The 19,142-nt window shown below is 44.8% G+C and overlaps 1 protein-coding gene across 1 annotated transcript in view; it reads left to right on the top strand.

The window, feature by feature from the left end:
- The window catches only part of TET3 (tet methylcytosine dioxygenase 3), a 105,138-nt gene that overhangs the window by 58,607 nt on the left and 27,389 nt on the right, over window positions 1-19,142 (top strand). The window lies entirely within an intron of this gene.

Below are 19,142 nucleotides of genomic sequence, written 5' to 3'. Positions count from 1 at the left end.
TTTATCTTCATATTGATACTGGACAATTTGATCTACATATCCTAGATTAATTTTGGGAGATGACACTTTTCAATACTTCAAATCCGTAACTTCCCAATGTCCTTTGCTTTTGAAATAAACGTGCACATGCTGGCAGGGCTAGCATTGACTGAGTGTATTCGTCAATTTAATGTTCAAGAGTAAGGTGCAAATTGCAGAAAGCAATGGAACCTCAGGACTTTGCATGTTTAAATGGTTTCTTTGCAGGGCCAGCATACTGTCGGGCTGGTGTGCAGCCACCTAGTGCGCAGCAGCCCGTTGGCCGCACTGCGCAATTATACAGTAACTGACAGGAGGGGATGCGCTCCCCTCCTGCCGGTCACAGAATGTAGCGTGGCCAAGCAGACGGATGAGCTTCTGTTCCCCACGGTCTGACAGTAAGTGCTCACAGAGCACATGACTGCTTCCTGTGAGACCGGGTAGGGGAGCAGAAACTCCAATGCCGTGGTCTGCCTGCTTGGCCACGCTACAGCAAGGTACAGGGATGAGGGCTGGGGGGAAACTATAATGGGACACATGGGAGCTGGGGGGGGGGGGGAGGCTATAAGGGGACACATGGGGGCTGGGGGGGCTATAAGGACACATAAGGGGATGGGAGAGGGGGCTAATAGGACACATGGAGGGATGGGTGCTAATGGGGCTCATGGGACACATGTGGGGCACTGCTGAGACACATGGGAGGGCTAATAAAACATGCAGGTCTGGGAGGGGGCTAATGGGATGTATGGAGAGCTGGGAGGGGGCATAGGGACACATGGAGCGATGGGAGGGCTAATAGGACACATGAAGGGCTGGGGTGCTAATGGGACACATGGGGGGCTACTGAGACAAATACAAGGCTGGGAGGGGGCTAAGAGATGCATGGGGGGCTGGGGGGTTAATGAGACACCTGGGGGGGGCAGGGGAGTAAAGACACACAAGTGTCTGTAGGGGGGGAAAAGACACGGAGGGGTCTGGGGAGAAAGAGATAAAGGCGCTGAGAAAGACGAATAAAAGATACACAGAGAGACTGGGGAAGGGGAGAAAGAGACACACAAAGGTGCTGGGGCCTGGGAAAGAGACTAACAGAAGGGCTGGGGTAGGGGAGAAAGAGACAAAGGGGCTGGGGCTAAGAGACACATGAAAGGGGCTTCGGGGAGAAAGACACAATGTGCATCTTCACTTGTGTCTCCTGCTCTCACTGTCATTTAGAGTTGACAGGTGAGAGAAAGACTTCATATTAAAGGGACACTATAGTCACTAGAACTACTACAGTTTAATGTAGTGGTTGTGGTGTCTATAGCCTGTCCCTGTAGGCTGAGCACTGTAAATGCTACCTTTTCTGTTGTGACCGTCAATCAGGCGGCCACTAGAGCTGTTACCTATGTTGAGCATCTCCACTCTGTGCATGGAGGTGCTGAACGCTTCCCGTAGAGATGCATTGATGCAATGCATCTCTATGAGGAGATTCTGATTGGTGCAGTGAAGCACAGCTTTTTGCCACACATGCGCAATAGCCTCCCAATGCTTTCCTATGGAAATTGAGTTGTCCGCCAAAGTGAAGAGTACACTCTTTTTACTTCAAAATGAGCAACATAACGTCCTTTTTTTTTTCACTGCTGTGCAATAGCATACATTCACAATTTCAGTCCAATTATAAAACTTTCCTTACTATATGAAGGTAGTTGTACTGAAACAATGATTATATTCAAATGCATTCTGCTTACAACAAATCTGCTCTTTTTTGTTTATTTTGAAGCCCTATGAGTGCTTTCTTTCACGTTTGAGTGATAGTTTTCAGTTTTAAGGTTTTTTTTTTTATCCCCGCTTCCATATCTGCACACTATGCTGGCGTGATGCATTATGGGGTTGGTATCGAATTTTTTTCTAGGGTTGCTTTTCATTCCCAGTCCGGCCCTGTCTGTAAAGTGGAAATCTTATTTATTTTTATTCCTACCACATTTGTGACACCAATTTCATGTGTCCTTGGAATTAATTGATTGTCTGACCATGTTGGTTGGGTCTCTTGGCCAATGAATTCCATCCAAACAGTGAGAATTGATATTTGTTAATTAAAAGGGAACTTATGTTTTACGGATATCTGAGGGCCAAACTGGAGAATCCCATATATGTGTCAATTTGTTTGCAAACTGTGTGACTAGTTACTGTTGCATGTAGTCAAAGAGCTCCTGACAACATAAGCCATACAATGCAGTGTTTGGTGCTTAGAGGGGGTGATACACTTTATCCTGAAATGTCTTATCAAATACAATTCTAAAAGTAGCATTACCTCATTAAGAAGCATGCCACTCTTGAAAAGGTATCTGACATTTTAGCAAAAGTTGAAAGTGGTGCTGGATTACTTTAGGGCAAAGCTGTGTCCTCTATTTCTAATAAGCATTCCTTAAAGCAAAGCTGCTCCTCAAATCCAAAAGATTGGTATTACAAGCATGTACTGGTGCTTAGCAATAGCTCTGAGCACAGATGGCTGTGCCCACCCCCTCCTTTTTTATTGTCTGTAAACTATTGTCACAGTCTGTGTCTCATTGAAACACATTGCACATCAAAATTAAATACCAAAATAGCCATGCTTCTTAAAGGGATAGTATAGGCTGGAATTCAAACTATCATTTTCATGTATGGATGATGATAATACTAATTATAAAAGGAATTGCATAATATATTTTTAGATAATTACATAGATCATGCATGAATTTATTTAAAGAGATAATGAATTGTCTTTGAAGGCTTATCATTTGCTGCAAATTGCAACAATCTGCTTCTTCTTCTCCCAAATTTAAAGAAACAAATCTCACAGTTCTGGTAATTCAATTAATATTTTGATATATATATTTTTTTAAACCAAAGCTTTGGAGCGGTTGTAGTTTTTCCACTGTACAGAAAATTGATGTTTTAGAACACATTTTTATGTACTTACTATATGCATCCTTTGTTCAAAATATGTTAACCACTTCTTGTTTGGAAAAACAGTCACTCAAAGGCAGTCTTATATGTGAGTATCTGTAAGAGGTAGACCATTTCATGTCAAAATTGGATTTTAAATTGATCTACAATTAATGATGAAAATCCTTAAGTGTCTGTCACCTCAAACTTACCTTTCACCTATTGTTTCCTCTTCTTCTTTCAGAATCAATTTTTTTATCTTCCTTTCTGATCCATTTCTCCTTAAATGTAGGGCATGCATGTCACACTTGCCGGGTCGCACGCGGCCCAGAAGGGACATCTTTGTGGCCCGGCGAGCCGCGAGTACGTGCCTAGTGTTCCAAGCAGAGTAGGCACCTGCTTTCCCCACATTGCAGGTGCCTAGTCTGCTAAAACTTACCCAGCCAGAGAGGAGGCCCAGCAAGGGAGCTCCGTGTTCCTGCTCCTCACTGCTCCCTCGCGCGCGTCGTCTGTAGTAAAGCCGGGAGCTGGAATATGACGTCATATTACAGCACCCGGCTGTGTGAGGAGCAGATAGAAGATCCCCACTGGACCACAGGGAGAGGCCCCACATCGGCTCCCAAAGGTAGGAAGCAATAAAGAAAATGATGTGTGTGTGTGTCTGTCTGTCAGTGTCTGTGTGTGTCAGTCTGTCTGTCTGTCTGAGTGTGTGTGTGTTGGTCAGTGTCGCATTGACTGCGACTGGACAGTGGTGTACCTGGAGGTGCATGGAAGGAAGCAACGCCACGTCACATTCCGACGTGACATCAACGTGCTCCACCTTGACAGGGTTTCAAGAAGTAGCGGGAGGATCAGATTTGGCACAGGGTGCGGATGGCGCCATTTGGAGTATACCAGAGGCCGGACTCCGGAGTTGAATACTGGAAGCGGCAATGTGAGTGGAGTCTGCTTGTCGGCTAGAGGGGGTCCTGGGATTTGGTATGAGGGGAGGAGGGACTGGGATTTAGTATAGGGGGTGCTGTGGTTCAAGGATGCTGGTTTTTCTTTTTTATACTGTAATTTTCAAAATAAACCTACGTTTCTATGAAAATCTAAGTTTTTTTTGTTTTTTGCGGCCCACCTAAACTTAAACCTTGTTTATGTGGCCCGTGCTAGACTTTGAGTTTGACATACTTGATGTAGGGACTACTTTGTCTTATGTATTTTTATGATGCCTGACACATCTTGACAAAGAGTGGAGCTGAAAGGGACACTCCAGGCACCCAGACCACTTCTGCCTATTGGAGTGCTCTTGGTGCCAACTCCCATCACCCTTAAACCTGCAAGTGTAATTATTGCAGTTTTTATAAACTGCAATAATTACCTTGCAAGGTTAAGTCCTCCTCTAGTCTCCTATCTAACAGACAGCCACTAGAGGAACTTCCGGGTTCTTAAAACACGAAAAGTGTTTTAAATGACACTGGACGTCCTCACGCTCTACATGAGGACCTCCAGCATCGCTGGATGGCTGACGACGGTGGTGAAGCGTGGGCGGAGCCTGACCCAGCGCCGAGGGACAACGTAGCTGGATTCAGCTAAGTCACTGAAAGGGTTTTAACCCCTTCAGCATCATGGGATCGGGGGTGCGAGGGAGGGGGACACGGCAGGATTCTGAAGTGCCAGGAAAACTTATTTGTTTTCCTGGCACTGGAGAGTCCTTTTAAGGCAAGGTCCACTTTCTTTGTCAAGATAGTGTGGCGCTTGCCTTATGCTCCACCCTATGTCAAGCATAGGAAATACACAAGACAAAGTAGTCCCTACATTGTCTTGTGTTTTAAGGAAAAATGGATCGGAAATGACAAGAGTAGAAAAACTGTAGGATAAAGACAAATTGGAGGTGACCAAGTCATGTTAATGATGTGCAGGTAGACAAGGGGGTGCCAATCCTACATCTTACAAGTGCATGAAGGCTGGCCCTGTGCAGTACATGCATTTATGTCCTCGCAATAGCACAGAGCACAAGTGAAGAGTTGAAGTTTACAACACCATCAAACTATTAATGATTGGATTATACACTGGTCAGCCACAACATTAAAGCCACCTGCCTAATATCATGTAGGGGTCACCCTCATGCTGCCGAAACAGCTCTGATGTGTCGAGCCATGCCTACTGTACTTCTCCATCATCAAAAAAATATGATATTTTATCTACGTGGCGTTCAGGCATGGACGCCACAACACCTCTAAGTGTCCTGTGATATTTGGCACAAAGACATGAGTATAGGATACTTTAAGTCCCGAAAGTTGCATAGTGAGCCTCCGTGGATTAGATTTGCTGTTTCAGCACTTCCCATAGAGCTCAGTTTAAGTCAGATCTGGGAGATTTGGATGCCTAGTCAACACCTTGAACTCTTTTAATGATGTTCCTCAAACCATTCCTGAACAATGTTTGCAGTGTGGAAGGGTATATTATCCTGTTGAATAGCCATCAGGGAACACCATTGCCATGAAGGGGTGTACACAGTCTGCAACAATCTCTAGGTAGGTGGTATGTGTCAAACGAACATCCACATGACCCAATGTTTCCCAGCAGAACATTGCCCAGAGCATAACACTGGCTCCAACTGCCTTCTTCCCATAGTGCATCCTTATCTTCCCAAGGTAAAAAAGGGGAGAAAAGAGGCCGTCCACCTGATTTAAAAGAAAACATGATTCATCAGACCAGGCAATCTTCATCCATTACTCCATGATCTACTTGTGATGCTCATGTAACCATTGAAAGCCTTTTGACAGTCAACAGGGGTCATCATGCCCACTTTGACCGCTTACACAGCCCCATAGGCAGCAAACTGCGATGCACTGTGTGTTCTGACACCTTTCTATCATGGGCAGCATTACATTTTTCAGTAAATTAAGCTAGTATAGCTCTTATGTATGATTGGTCCTTCTCTCCCTATTGTCATTAATAAATATTGGGCACCTCTGAGTCTGATGCCAGTTCACTGGTTGTCCTTTCTTGCTCCACTTCGGTAGGTAACCACTGCATACTGAGAGCATCCCACAACACTTGCCATTTTGGAGATGCTCGACCGTCATCTAGCCATCAGTATTTGGCCCTTGTCAAAGTCACTGATCTTTTCTCTTGCCTATTTTTCCTGCTTCCAACACATGGAATTCAAGAACTGACTGTTCACTTGCTGCCAAATATATTGTACCCATTGACAGGAAACAATATAATCAGTTATTCACTTCACCTGTCAGTGGTTTCAATGTGGCTTATCAGTGTACAGGCTGAAAACATTTTGCATTCAAAGGTTCTAAAACCAGTGCAGCAATTGCATGTCTTACTTCATAAAACATAATGTGACCTTGTAATTTTTTGCAGTGGTTCCTCTGTTAAAGCCGAGCAGTCCTTAATTGATTGGCATATTCCAATTTAGAATACGTTACATAAATGTCAGGCTGGTATGACATAAACACTTTTTGGTCCTTACGGGGTTAAGTATCTACTTTTTTGTTTGCTTCTCTTAGTTCTTCAGACTAACTTTAACATTTCAATATTTGGTGAGTGACTACTTTGAAGTGCAGGATTAAGTAACAGAACCTCAACAAACCAAATGTTTAGCACTTCAATTTCTGGACGTCACTAAAGCTTCATTAATCATAGGTGTTTAAGCCAAATATAGACATAATTTAAAGTTCAAATTAAATACAAAATGGAAAAAAAGTAACTGTTAAAGAGTAATTATGCTTCACAATAGCCACTAAATATACACTTTAGTAAGGAATACTTATTTATGTGTCATATTAGAAAGGCTTTGACTAGATAACAGCTTCAAGAACCCTACATTTAAAGAGTGGGTGGAAAAAAGAAACAAAACTTGACATTAACACCGGTGCCTGAAAGATGTTGATAAAACCAGGAAGCCATGCAAGGAGTTAATGACCCGCCGGCAACATCCACCTATCAGTGGATGGCGTCCTGGTTGCTTAGTAATTTTTTTCCTCCTCTGTCTCTTAACCACAAGGCATAGTCTCTCATGAGACTGGGCAGCTGTGCGGTTTCTCCCAACATCAAGCAGTGCAGTGACTTGCCATGCCATTATGAAATGGCATTTTTGTTTTGCTTTCCTTTTAAACATGTCATCAGAACCTGCTATTATGTATTAACCACTCAAAACGTTTGTGCATTTACAGGACGATGTGCTTGCAGGATATGTGATGCTAGTGCAAAGAGTTGGAAACTTCATCTGGGAAGTGTCTGTCTACCTTCTTATTAGAACAAGGATTGATTTTTGATACAATTATGTTTCACCTATGCACACTACTGACTTTTATAGTTGAACTGCAAACTCTTAAAAACTGCTGAATTGTACTGCATTAACAGTGTGATACAGCTATGAACAGTATCCAGTCCAATCTTTTAAATTGTTTATACTTTTTTTTTTTTTTTTTTTTATCACGTTTTACCACCTTTGCTGGGAGGCCATTACCTAGGTCATACTAATTGAGTGAATTTCAGAGGAAAACTGGCTGTTTTGTTCATGAGTAAAATATTCGCAAAATCAGTTTTTTAAAATCACTTTGATCATCTTCATGAGCATTATACTGTAAATTCCAGATATATAAATGTTTTAGAATAGATTCTCGTAACCACGAGATGGATAACATAGTCTCCTCCAGACTATTAACATGACACACCCAGAGATCTGGTTGTATTTAGCTAGACAGAGAATGAACAGTTTGGGTCATTTTAAGCTATAAGAAGATATGCAATTGTTTCTTTTTGTAGATGTCATCTGATAATTATTTTAAAGAGATTGTTTAGTGGATGTGGTACAGTCCAAAGACAGGAAGGTATGACACTGGAAAAATCTGTCATGCATCCAGTAAGAACTTTCCCATGGAATAGAATGGAGTTTATAATCTGCTAGTGAAAAAAGTGGCCCAGTGTATACATGTAATAAATAAGACTGTGACTATGTGTGTGTGTGTGTGTATATATGTATATATATATATATATATATATATATAGATATATAGATAGATAGATATGCACAGTCTGTCTGGAAAATGGCCAGCCATTGTTAATATTTAACGAGAATGGTTTGCACTATATTGATGTAACCTTGCAGCCCAGCCAAGGAGAGTGGACTGGAATGCTCATGCGTGAACAATGACAACTTCACTGTACTAGCCAGTGGGGGCACTAGATGCCGTTGAGTGAGTGTGTGGTCGTTGCATTCAAAATGACTGAGCGAGTAGAGCAACAAATCTGCATCAAATTTTGCTTTAAGCCTGAACATTCCTCCGTGGAAAGGCTTTTGGGGACAATCCAATGAATGCAGCGCAAATAAGTGTGGCACAAATGCTTTAAAGGGACACTATAGTCACCCAGACCTCTTCGGCTCAATTAAGTGGTCTGGGTGCCAGGTCCCTCAGGTTTTAACCCTGCAGGTGCAAACATAGCAGTTTCAGAGAAACTGCTATGTTTCCATTGCAGGGTTAAGCCAGCCTCTAGTGGCTGTCTTCCGGACAGCCACTAGTGGCGCATCTGCAACGCTCAAGGCATTTAATGCCTCCATCACGCAGAGCGTCCATAGGAAAGCATTGAAAAATGCTTTCCTATTGACAGCTTGAATGCGCGCGCGGCACTTGCCGCACATGCACATTGGCTCTGCTGACATCGGCAGAGGGAGCTGACGTCGGCGGGGGAGGAGAGGTCACCAGCGGGGAGGGAGCCCGGCGCTGGAAAAAGGTAAGTGGCTGAAGGGGTTTTAACCCCTTCAGCCCAGCGGGAGGGGGACCCAGAGGGTGGGGACACCCTCAGGGCACTATAGTGTCAGGAAAACCGCTTAGTTTTCCTGACACTATAGTGATCATTTAAAGATGGTCAAGAATCTGTTGAAAGATTTGACACCCTGCGACTTCTGGCTTTTCCTAAAACTAAAATCATGTTTTGAAAGGGAAGAGATCTCAGACAGTCAGTGAGATATAGGTAAATATGACTATGCAGCTGATGGCGATTCCAACAAAGTGTTTTGAACAGTGGAAGAGATGCTGGAAGCATAAATGTCTCTGTTTTTCATATTACATGGCTAGATACTTTCCAGATAGACCGCGTATATATTTGTGTGTGTGTGTATATCTCTATATATATACACAATCCTTTGTACTGTGCAATGGGTAGATCCAATATGCATGATTGCAATATGTTAGTGTCCATTTAAATCTACTTAATTCATGTAGATGTGTATGGATGAAGAGATATTTTGGTACTTGTTAATTTTGCTACTGTTGCAGCTTTGAGGCATGTTTAGGGGTTAACAGATGAAATGGTTGTCTGTCAAAATACAAGGTACCTTAGCACATTAGGAGCTATACTGAAAGAGCTATAATGTGGGGGAAATCTAACCGCACGTAATAAACAAACTGCATTATGCTGACAAATCCAAAACTAGTTTAAGAGGGCCCTGCTCAAATGAGCTTATAATTTAGAAGGTATTGAAGTAAAGAAGCATGACAGGAAGAACAATATGCCAGGTGGGGCTGTCATATACCTGTCTCAAATTAATCTCAGAATGTGTGATGTGTGGAAATGCTGTTAAGCGAGGGTAATGCCGTATGTGACATGATTTTTAAGGGGCTACATAAAGAACAGTAGTGTAGGGAGCAAGTCTGATATAATGAGGTAGGGGATTCTGGTTGAATTGTGCTATCCTTAAAGGGACACTATAGTCACCAGTGCAACTACATGTATTCCTGACCCTATAGTGTTAACACGACCATCTAGCCCCCCTGGGCCCCTCATAAATATAGTAAAAATCTTACTGTATTCAAGCCAGAAGCTGTAAATGCTGTTAGACTCGGGAAAAAAGAGCAGTCTGCTGACATGTGATAGCCTGATCCAATCACAGTGCTTCCCCATATGATTGGCTGAGACTGACAAGGAGGCAGATCAGGGGCAGAGCCAGCCAGATCTGAGTGGATAGAGGCGTATTATGAGTGTGTGATAAAGTGTGTGTCTCTGAGAGTGTGTGCCTGTCACTGTCTGTCAGAATGTGTGTATGTCTGTCAGTGTTTGTCTCAGTCAGAGATTGGGGATGGGGCTTGCGTACAGGGAGGCGATCTTCCATGCAAGGGCAGAACTTGGGTGCCGGGGAAGCTTCTGCACAGTGGTGAAACTAACATAGAGTGGTCCCTGGTGCAAAAACCTGTTTTGGGCCCCTGAAGATAAAATGCCCATCGGGTGGCCCTAATTGCATAGGCCACTCGATGGGCCCCGGTGTAACCGCAACACCAGCGAAGCCTGTAGTTCCACTGCTGTGCCTTCCTTTTTACAGGCTAGACACCTTTTTGCGGAAAATGGAAAACCTTTTCAGGAGATGCGAGATAATTTGCCATGGTGTTTAGATGGGTCTGTGGTGAAGTGTGTGTGTATATTTGAGTCTGTTTATGGTGTACTATGTGTAACTAGGGGCTGTAGTGTGCTCATATATAGGAGCTTTTGAGATTGTGTGTGTGCTGAAAGGGCCTGTAAAGTGTGTGCGTGTGCATCTAGGCACTGCAGTGTGAGTATATGTATATTGGGGTTGCATTGTGTGCTTATCAAGAAATTGTGATGTGTGTGTGTGTGTATATATATATATATATATATATGATTCGGTGTGTAATGGGGTGAAGTATGTATGTGTGTGAGGGTGAAGATAAGTGGGTGAAGAAATGTGTGCGAGGGTTGCACTGTGTGTTTATGCAAAGATTTTTTCTGTGTTGGTGGGAGTGTACTGTATGTGGGGGTACACTGTCTGTTAGGGTGAACCCTAAATTAACCTTGTTACATTCCCTGGCTTTCAAGCAGACAGCAAGCCCTGTTACTTTCTAGTTGATTGGTTTAGTGGAGCTAATTGCGAAAAGCATCTGCCTTACAGAGACGTCTCATTGAGCTGTATTGGGAAGTCTGTGATTGGACAGCCACAGAAAGTCTGGGTGAGGTTAGAAGGGGAACATGCCAAGGCTACAGATAAGAGTTCTGCAGTTTTTCCAAGCTGTTTTTAGACATACCCCAAGTGAAGAAATGCATAATTAAATGCATGCATGTTTTTGTTAGGGTAAATCTACTAAACAATTATTTTTATTTTTATTTTTATATTAGTCCCATTAATGCATTACAATTCTCAGAATAAATGGAATGTGCATTTATATTTCATGCACGAATGCCCACTTGTAGAATTACTGTCAGGCTGAGATCTACCACTTTGATTACAAAAATACAACTTGCTCAGTTACTGGTGTAAAATGTGGAGTGCATTTTGACATAGTAGACCAGGGACTTTGAACAGCACTGCATATCAAGATAAATGGGGGAGGGAGACTTACCTGGTGGTCCAGATAACAGTACACTGTAACATGCTAATTTATGTAGGACACACTATCCCCACAGATGTTGGTAAAACCTTACTCTTTAAATTATACCTCTCCTTTCTCTGCTACAATCCACTTACACAGTGGCACAAGGAATATAATGGTTATTGGGGTTCCACAACTGTTACACGTCCCTTGAATTTGCCTTGATTTTACAAAGTCATACAACAGACCCTGCCATCTGTCATAGTTTGATAAGACTTTGTCAGCAAAAGTAAACTAGGGTGTGTTAGAGCAGTCTGCCTGCTATAGATGACAAGGTTCAACAGTTCAGGGAGTGGTGTTGCATCCCTAGCACTAAATTACCAAGTAATGTCAGCCAGTAGCAAGGTAAAAGGTTATCTTGCTGTAGGTAGGAGTCTCTGCTAGACCTCCCACTCCCACTGAGAATGTAATGTTCATTTTAAGTGTGCTCTCTGTCTTTAGTAAATGGCCACAAGATTGAAATAACTGGCACTGGTGAATAGTTTGGGTGTGATAGTAAAAAAAGTGGTTGAGCAACCTCAACTTAAAAACTCTTGTATCAACAAGTGTCTGCATGAGCAGAAGGAAGTGGGAGTGAAGTAACAGGAAAAACAAGGTTGCCTAATACCCCAAATTTAAATTTGGGCTTACTTTCTTCCTGCATGCCTCTTGCCTTTTATACCTTTTGTATACAAAGGAGGGAGAAAATAATCTTATATTCATATAAATAGTAAATATGGATTCTTATGTTAACACTAGTAAGACCACTGATCTATTACCCATTAAACTTCCTATATTAAGATGAAAAGAGACTCATTTCTCAAATCTGGGTACTGTTTTTTTTTTGGGGGGGGGGGGGGTTAAAGCTAGGTTTTCGGAAGTAAATAGAATAATAATTAGAGTGTGGCAAGATTACCATTCTGCTGCATGGCACTTTAAGTTTTTTTTGTGAATGTTTTTTTTTTTTGTTGTGTCTGTTTTATACACTCCAATGGTTTTATGTGGATGTGTTGATATATATATGATTGTCAATCTCTTACATTCTAAGATTTGTTTAGCTGTATGTGTTAATGTGCACATACGTGCTTGGAATTCTGGAAGTGTAGTCAGGGCCGTCTTTAAAGGGGGGCAAAAGGAGCAGCTGCCCCCGGGCCCAGTTACTCCTGGGGTGCCCAAGGTAGCTGCCCGTGGGCCCCATGCCAGCATGCAAACCCTGTGCTCTGCGGCACCTGATGTAATCAGGGCCCCAGCCCTTTAAGAGTGCTCCGACCTGGACCCTTTTCATGTTGCCTGCTGGGAGGAAGTGAGTCGAGATCAATTCCTCCCAAGTAACAGATTTCCTCTGGGGAGGTGGAGGCATACACAGGAGGAGGAAAGGGACTGAGGAAGTCAGACTCCCGTCAGCCTTGGCCATCCAGCCCCCACTGGACCCCAGGGAAGCCACCCTTCTGTATTCAAAAGGTAAGGAGACAGAAGGGTGTATAAAATACGATGTAAATTGATATATGTGTGTGTACATGGATCTGAGTCAGTGCATCTAGCTATATGTGGGTGTTTATCTGGCTCTGTGTGTCTGTATCTGACTGTGGGTGTGTGTATGTGTATCTGGCTGTGTGTATGTCAGTGTGTGTTTCTGGCTGTGTGTATGTCAGTGTGTGTTTCTGGCTGTGTGTATGTCAGTGTGTGTTTCTGGCTGTGTGTATGTGTTTATGTGTATCTGGCTGTGTTTGTGTGTATCTGGCATTGTGTGTGTCAGTGTGTATCTGGCTTTGTGTGTGTGTGTGTGGCTGTGTTTGTGTCAGTTTGTATCTGGCTTTGTGTGTGTCACTGTGTATCTGGCTTTGTGTGTGTCACTGTGTATCTGGTTGTATGTGTCTGTGTATGTGCCTCTGTGTGTATGTGTTTCTGTGTGAATGTATACCTGTGTATGTGTACTTGTGTGTCAATGTGTGTGTGTATCTTAGTGTCTATGTGTGTGTGTGTATGTATGTATATATATATATATATATATATATATATATATATGCGTGTGGCAATGCATTAATCACAGCATTCCAATGCCAACACTGTTCACACATATGCTAACACTGCACATAAATTACCCTTGCATTCCAACACTACACACAAATACACTCCTGCATTCCAACAACATTGCACACAAAGACACCACTGCATGTGTGTATGTGTTCCTGTGTGTATCTAAGTGTTTGTGTAAGTGTGCATCTGTGTGTATGTGGCAATGCATATGTGGCGAAACCAGCTTCGCCACTGTGAACTGGAGAGGCCTGGCTGCTGGCCTCCTGCCCGCTGACTATGGCCCCTGGACGTGTTGCACTTTAGAAGCTATATTTGGGCATGTAATAATTTGTATTGCTGCTGCTGGCCCTTTAAAAGCAGCGATGGACATATTGGAACTTTTGGGACTACTGTACCTTTAAGACTGTGGAGCGTAGTACAGTAATCCTGCCTTTAATACTTTCATGTCATGTATGTATTTTTGTATGCAGTTAACCTGGGTTATATATATATATGCAGCCTTCATCTGATTGTTCGGTAGAATCACTCCATTCATTGTATTGAGGAAACTACCGAACAACCAGACCACCCAGGATTAAGTGTGCCTCCAATTACCGTTTGCAACAATGTTGCAAACGGGTAATTGGCAATCATGTAATGTGTTCTGTGTCCTCTGGGTGGCCGCCATTCAGGAAACAACCACGTGGCGGCGGCCATCTTAAACTACCGAACAGCGGTGTTTTGCCGTCGAGTGTCTGGAACTAAAATCGGACACTTGACTAGGCAAACACCGCTGAGACCTCCATACTTCCAGAAATTCGTATGGAAACTACCGAATGACCAGCCGTTCGGTAGAAAGAACCCCACAAACAAGGGAATTCATTCAAACCCTCTCCAGGCTCTATAACACAGGCAATTCGCCTGTTTTCATTCCCTTGTTTGTGACCGACCGCAGGGCCAAAATGCATGGAACTGTTTTCGGATACTTTACCCATGCGGTCGGTCAAATCTTTGGAACTTCATATCTCCCGAACCATTCATCCGAATGACCTGATTCTTGGATATGTTGTCCCCCTGAATAAGGGCTATCAGGGGATACCTGTTTTGGAGGTGTAGCATATGTATTTGGGGTACATCCAGGAATTGGGGAAAAAGGTGTACGGTATAATTATGTTAAGTGCTAATCTAAGGGGAGGAAATGTGTGGGAGGTACATCCATGTGATTGGTTAAATTCATCCTCCCCCTGGGAGTGTCCTGTATGTACTTGGTTGTAATAAAAGCCAGACTGGGTGTCCCAGTCCACAGTCTTACTTAACCCTCAAAGCGATGTGTCGTCTCGGTCTTTGGGGGAATGGGATTGTATGCTGACTGCCAAGAGTGTAAGCCGATGTCTGCTTTTCTTGTTCAGCTGTTCCAGTGTTCGTGTGGTTCCAGTCGAGAGAATGGTGTTTGCAGTAGCTGCCTGGGCATCTGGAAAGGGGATTATCGCCTAAACTGGGTTTTATCCTCTTGTAAGTGAAACGGTCCGTTACAATTGGTGGCAAGCGGCGGGATCGTTCCTACAACCAGAGGGACAGCTACAGACAACACCATTTCTGGATTACAAATTGAGGGCAACGCTAGTATCCGTACAGCGACCCTATCTACAAAGGAACTCAGAAAATGGAGAAGAAGCTTCAGGATGTAATGTCCAGTTACGTAAGCCTGGGGGGTGGAGGAGTCCCAGAGGAGGACAGGATGAGGTACAGAGATATGGCCAGAGCCGAATTGTGGGACGAAGCCCTAGAGGAAGTACAGTATTCACGAGGGGATCAGCGTCGCAGCAGAAGGCAGCGAATTCTGGCTAGAATGGCAGAGCGGATGCCCCTCCTGAGAAAACAGACCACAGAAAAGTGGGTGACTAGACTCGAGATTCTAGTATACGCAGAACTGGTGCTCGACGATGCATACCAGGCGCTACAGTGGTACGCGGCTCAGTGTGTCCCCAGGATGGCAGAGTATGAGTTCCCAGAAGGCGGAGATTACACTGGCACCGGTCTATTTTGGGATAATAGTGGTGACGAGGACTTTGGGGAAGATACCGACTATCGTTTTTGGGACCTGTACGGCATCCGAGAGAACATGCTGGGTCTCTTTGGCGCTATTGACCTCGAGGCAGACCTACGATATTTGGTTACCCAGGAATGGAACCTGGAGGGGGATTACCTGCGACTCATCAATGAGGCCTGGGAAGAGACAACCGGTCCTCCCGCCCAACAGCAACCAGCAGTACCCGAGGTAGCAGAGCTCCTAGACTGGTCCTGTGAGCAACCCCAGGGAGATGAAGGTGTCGTCCTTCCTCCCCAGCGGCAGTGTGTGTCCCAGGGAGATGAAGGTGTCGTCCTTCCTCCCCAGCGGCAGGCTGAGTTACAGGGGGCAGAGGTTGTTGTTCCTGCCCCCCAGCAACAAAGTGATGTGCCAGGAAGGCAGTGTGAGGTGAAGGGAGAGGAGAGCAGCGTCCTCCCTCCCCAGCGGCAGTGTGTACCTCAGGGAGCAGAAGGTGCAATCCTTCCTTCCCAGCGGCAGTGTGTACCCCAGGGAGCAGAAGGTGCAGTCCTTCCCCCCAGCAGCAAAGTGAGATGCCAAGAAGGCAGTGTGAAGTGAAGGGAGAGGAGAGCAGCGTCCTCCCTCCCCAGCGGCAATGTGTGCCCCAGGGAGCTGATGGTGTCGTCCATCCTCCCCAGCAGCCGTGTGGGTCCAAAGGAGCCGAAGGTGCAGTCCTTCCTCCCCAGCGGCAGGCTGAGTTACAGGGGGCAGAGGTTGTTGTTCCTGCCCCCCAGCAGCAAAGTGAGATGCCAAGAAGGCAGTGTGAAGTGAAGGGAGAGGAGAGCAGCGTCCTCCCTCCCCAGCGGCAATGGGTGCCCCAGGGAGCTGATGGTGTCGTCCATCCTCCCCAGCGGCAGTGTGTCCTGCAGGGAGCAGAGACAGTCAGTCTCGCACCCCAGCAGCCGGACAAGAGAATGAGAGGGGAGACAGCTGGTCCCCCTTTCCACCAGCAGAGAGAGTGGCAGGGAGAGGAGCCTGCTAACCCCCCTCCCCAGCGGCAGTTTACCGTCCAGAGAGAGGAGCTTGTTACACCCTCTCTCCAGCGGCAGCCTAACTCACCAAGGGGAGATGTTAAGCCCCACAACTGTGCAGATGGGACCGTAGTCTCTGCACTTACAGCACAAGGGATAGGGACGGTCGTTCCTGTTCCCCAGCCTCAGTGTGATGGATCCAAAGGGGAGACAGTCGGTCTCCCCCTCCGGCAGTCGAGCTGCGCACCTAAAGGGGAGACAGCCAGTCTCCAGCAACCAGACGCCCACCAGACTACTCCCGTGGTAGTGCTGGCAACAGGACAGAGTACCGCTGGTCTCTGCCCCCTCAGCAACCCACCAAGGCAGCCTACCCGTCCCCCACCCAGCAGTGGTGAAACACCAGAACTTGGACAAAATCCTTTCTCACCCAGATGTGGTAACCGGTTAGTGTGGGTGGGCTGCTCTGTTATTTCTGTTTCGTGGGTGGGTTGCTGGACTAACCAGGGCACTGACCGGCAGAAAGTCAGGTACCCTGTTAGTCTAATTGGCAAAGGGGAGAAATGTGGCGAAACCAGCTTCGCCACTGTGAACTGGAGAGGCCTGGCTGCTGGCCTCCTGCCCGCTGACTATGGCCCCTGGACGTGTTGCACTTTAGAAGCTATATTTGGGCATGTAATAATTTGTATTGCTGCTGCTGGCCCTTTAAAAGCAGCGATGGACATATTGGAACTTTTGGGACTACTGTACCTTTAAGACTGTGGAGCGTAGTACAGTAATCCTGCCTTTAATACTTTCATGTCATGTATGTATTTTTGTATGCAGTTAACCTGTGTTATATATATATATGCAGCCTTCATCTGATTGTTCGGTAGAATCACTCCATTCATTGTATTGAGGAAACTACCGAACAACCAGACCACCCAGGATTAAGTGTGCCTCCAATTACCGTTTGCAACAATGTTGCAAACGGGTAATTGGCAATCATGTAATGTGTTCTGTGTCCTCTGGGTGGCCGCCATTCAGGAAACAACCACGTGGCGGCGGCCATCTTAAACTACCGAACAGCGGTGTTTTGCCGTTGAGTGTCTGGAACTAAAATCGGACACTTGACTAGGCAAACACCGCTGAGACCTCCATACTTCCAGAAATTCGTATGGAAACTACCGAATGACCAGCCGTTCGGTAGAAAGAACCCCACAAACAAGGGAATTCATTCAAACCCTCTCCAGGCTCTATAACACAGGCAATTCGCCTGTTTTCATTCCCTTGTTTGTGACCGACCGCAGGGCCAAAATGCATGGAACTGTTTTCGGATACTTTACCCATGCGGTCGGTCAAATCTTTGGAACTTCATATCTCCCGAACCATTCATCCGAATGACCTGATTCTTGGATATGTTGTCCCCCTGAATAAGGGCTATCAGGGGATACCTGTTTTGGAGGTGTAGCATATGTATTTGGGGTACATCCAGGAATTGGGGAAAAAGGTGTACGGTATAATTATGTTAAGTGCTAATCTAAGGGGAGGAAATGTGTGGGAGGTACATCCATGTGATTGGTTAAATTCATCCTCCCCCTGGGAGTGTCCTGTATGTACTTGGTTGTAATAAAAGCCAGACTGGGTGTCCCAGTCCACAGTCTTACTTAACCCTCAAAGCGATGTGTCGTCTCGGTCTTTGGGGGAATGGGATTGTATGCTGACTGCCAAGAGTGTAAGCCGATGTCTGCTTTTCTTGTTCAGCTGTTCCAGTGTTCGTGTGGTTCCAGTCGAGAGAATGGTGTTTGCAGTAGCTGCCTGGGCATCTGGAAAGGGGATTATCGCCTAAACTGGGTTTTATCCTCTTGTAAGTGAAACGGTCCGTTACAGCATATATCCCAGCATTCCAATGCCAACACCACACAAAAAATACACCCCTGCATGTGTACCTGTGTGTATCTGAGTCTGTGTACATATCGGTGTCAGTGTGTATCTCTGTGGATGTGCCAGTGTGTGTATCTGTGCTTGTGCACCAGTGTTTTTATCAAAATTATGTATCTGTTAGTGTGTGTATATGCCAGTGTGTTTGTGTTAGTGTGTGTATTTGTGTGTCAAGGTGTGTGCATGTGTCATTGTGTTTATGTGTGTATCTGCGTGTCAATGTGTATGGATATCTGTGTTAGTATGTATGTGCATACATCCAGGCAATCAAACACACCGCTGCAAACACAATCATTATATAGAAACACAACCCTGAATTCTAACTCCAATATTGTAATCAAACACACCCTTCAATCACACCAATTCTACACACAAATGTACATCTGCATTTAAAAGACACTACATCCAAACACACCCCTGCATGCAATTACAAATTTTACATACAAACACATCCCTTTATTAAAACGTTTAAATTATATACAAACACCAACTCTACACACAAAAGCACACCTGCATTTAAAAGCCAACACTACACTACATACAAACGCACACCCCTACATTTAAACGCAAACACTACACACAAGTACACCACTGCATTCCAATGGTAACAGTACACACAAATACACCCCTATATGCACACACATACTCTATACAAAAACATGCTAACATTCAAATTCACAAATACTGCTCACAAATACAACCCTACAAGAATGGCCAAATGGTAGATCCAAAACAATTCTTGAACCAGGCCCTCTCTACATTAGTTCCATCACTAGGTTGGGGTTGGAGGCCATGATTGCCTGCCAGGCAGCTGGGAATTATGAGTGGGGAGGAGGGCGGGGTCCAAGGGGTTCAAGCAAATGCTTG

Source organism: Pelobates fuscus, chromosome 3 (genome assembly GCF_036172605.1).
Source record: "Pelobates fuscus isolate aPelFus1 chromosome 3, aPelFus1.pri, whole genome shotgun sequence".
NCBI lineage: Eukaryota > Metazoa > Chordata > Amphibia > Anura > Pelobatidae > Pelobates > Pelobates fuscus.
This window is presented reverse-complemented; position numbering and strand designations above follow the sequence as displayed.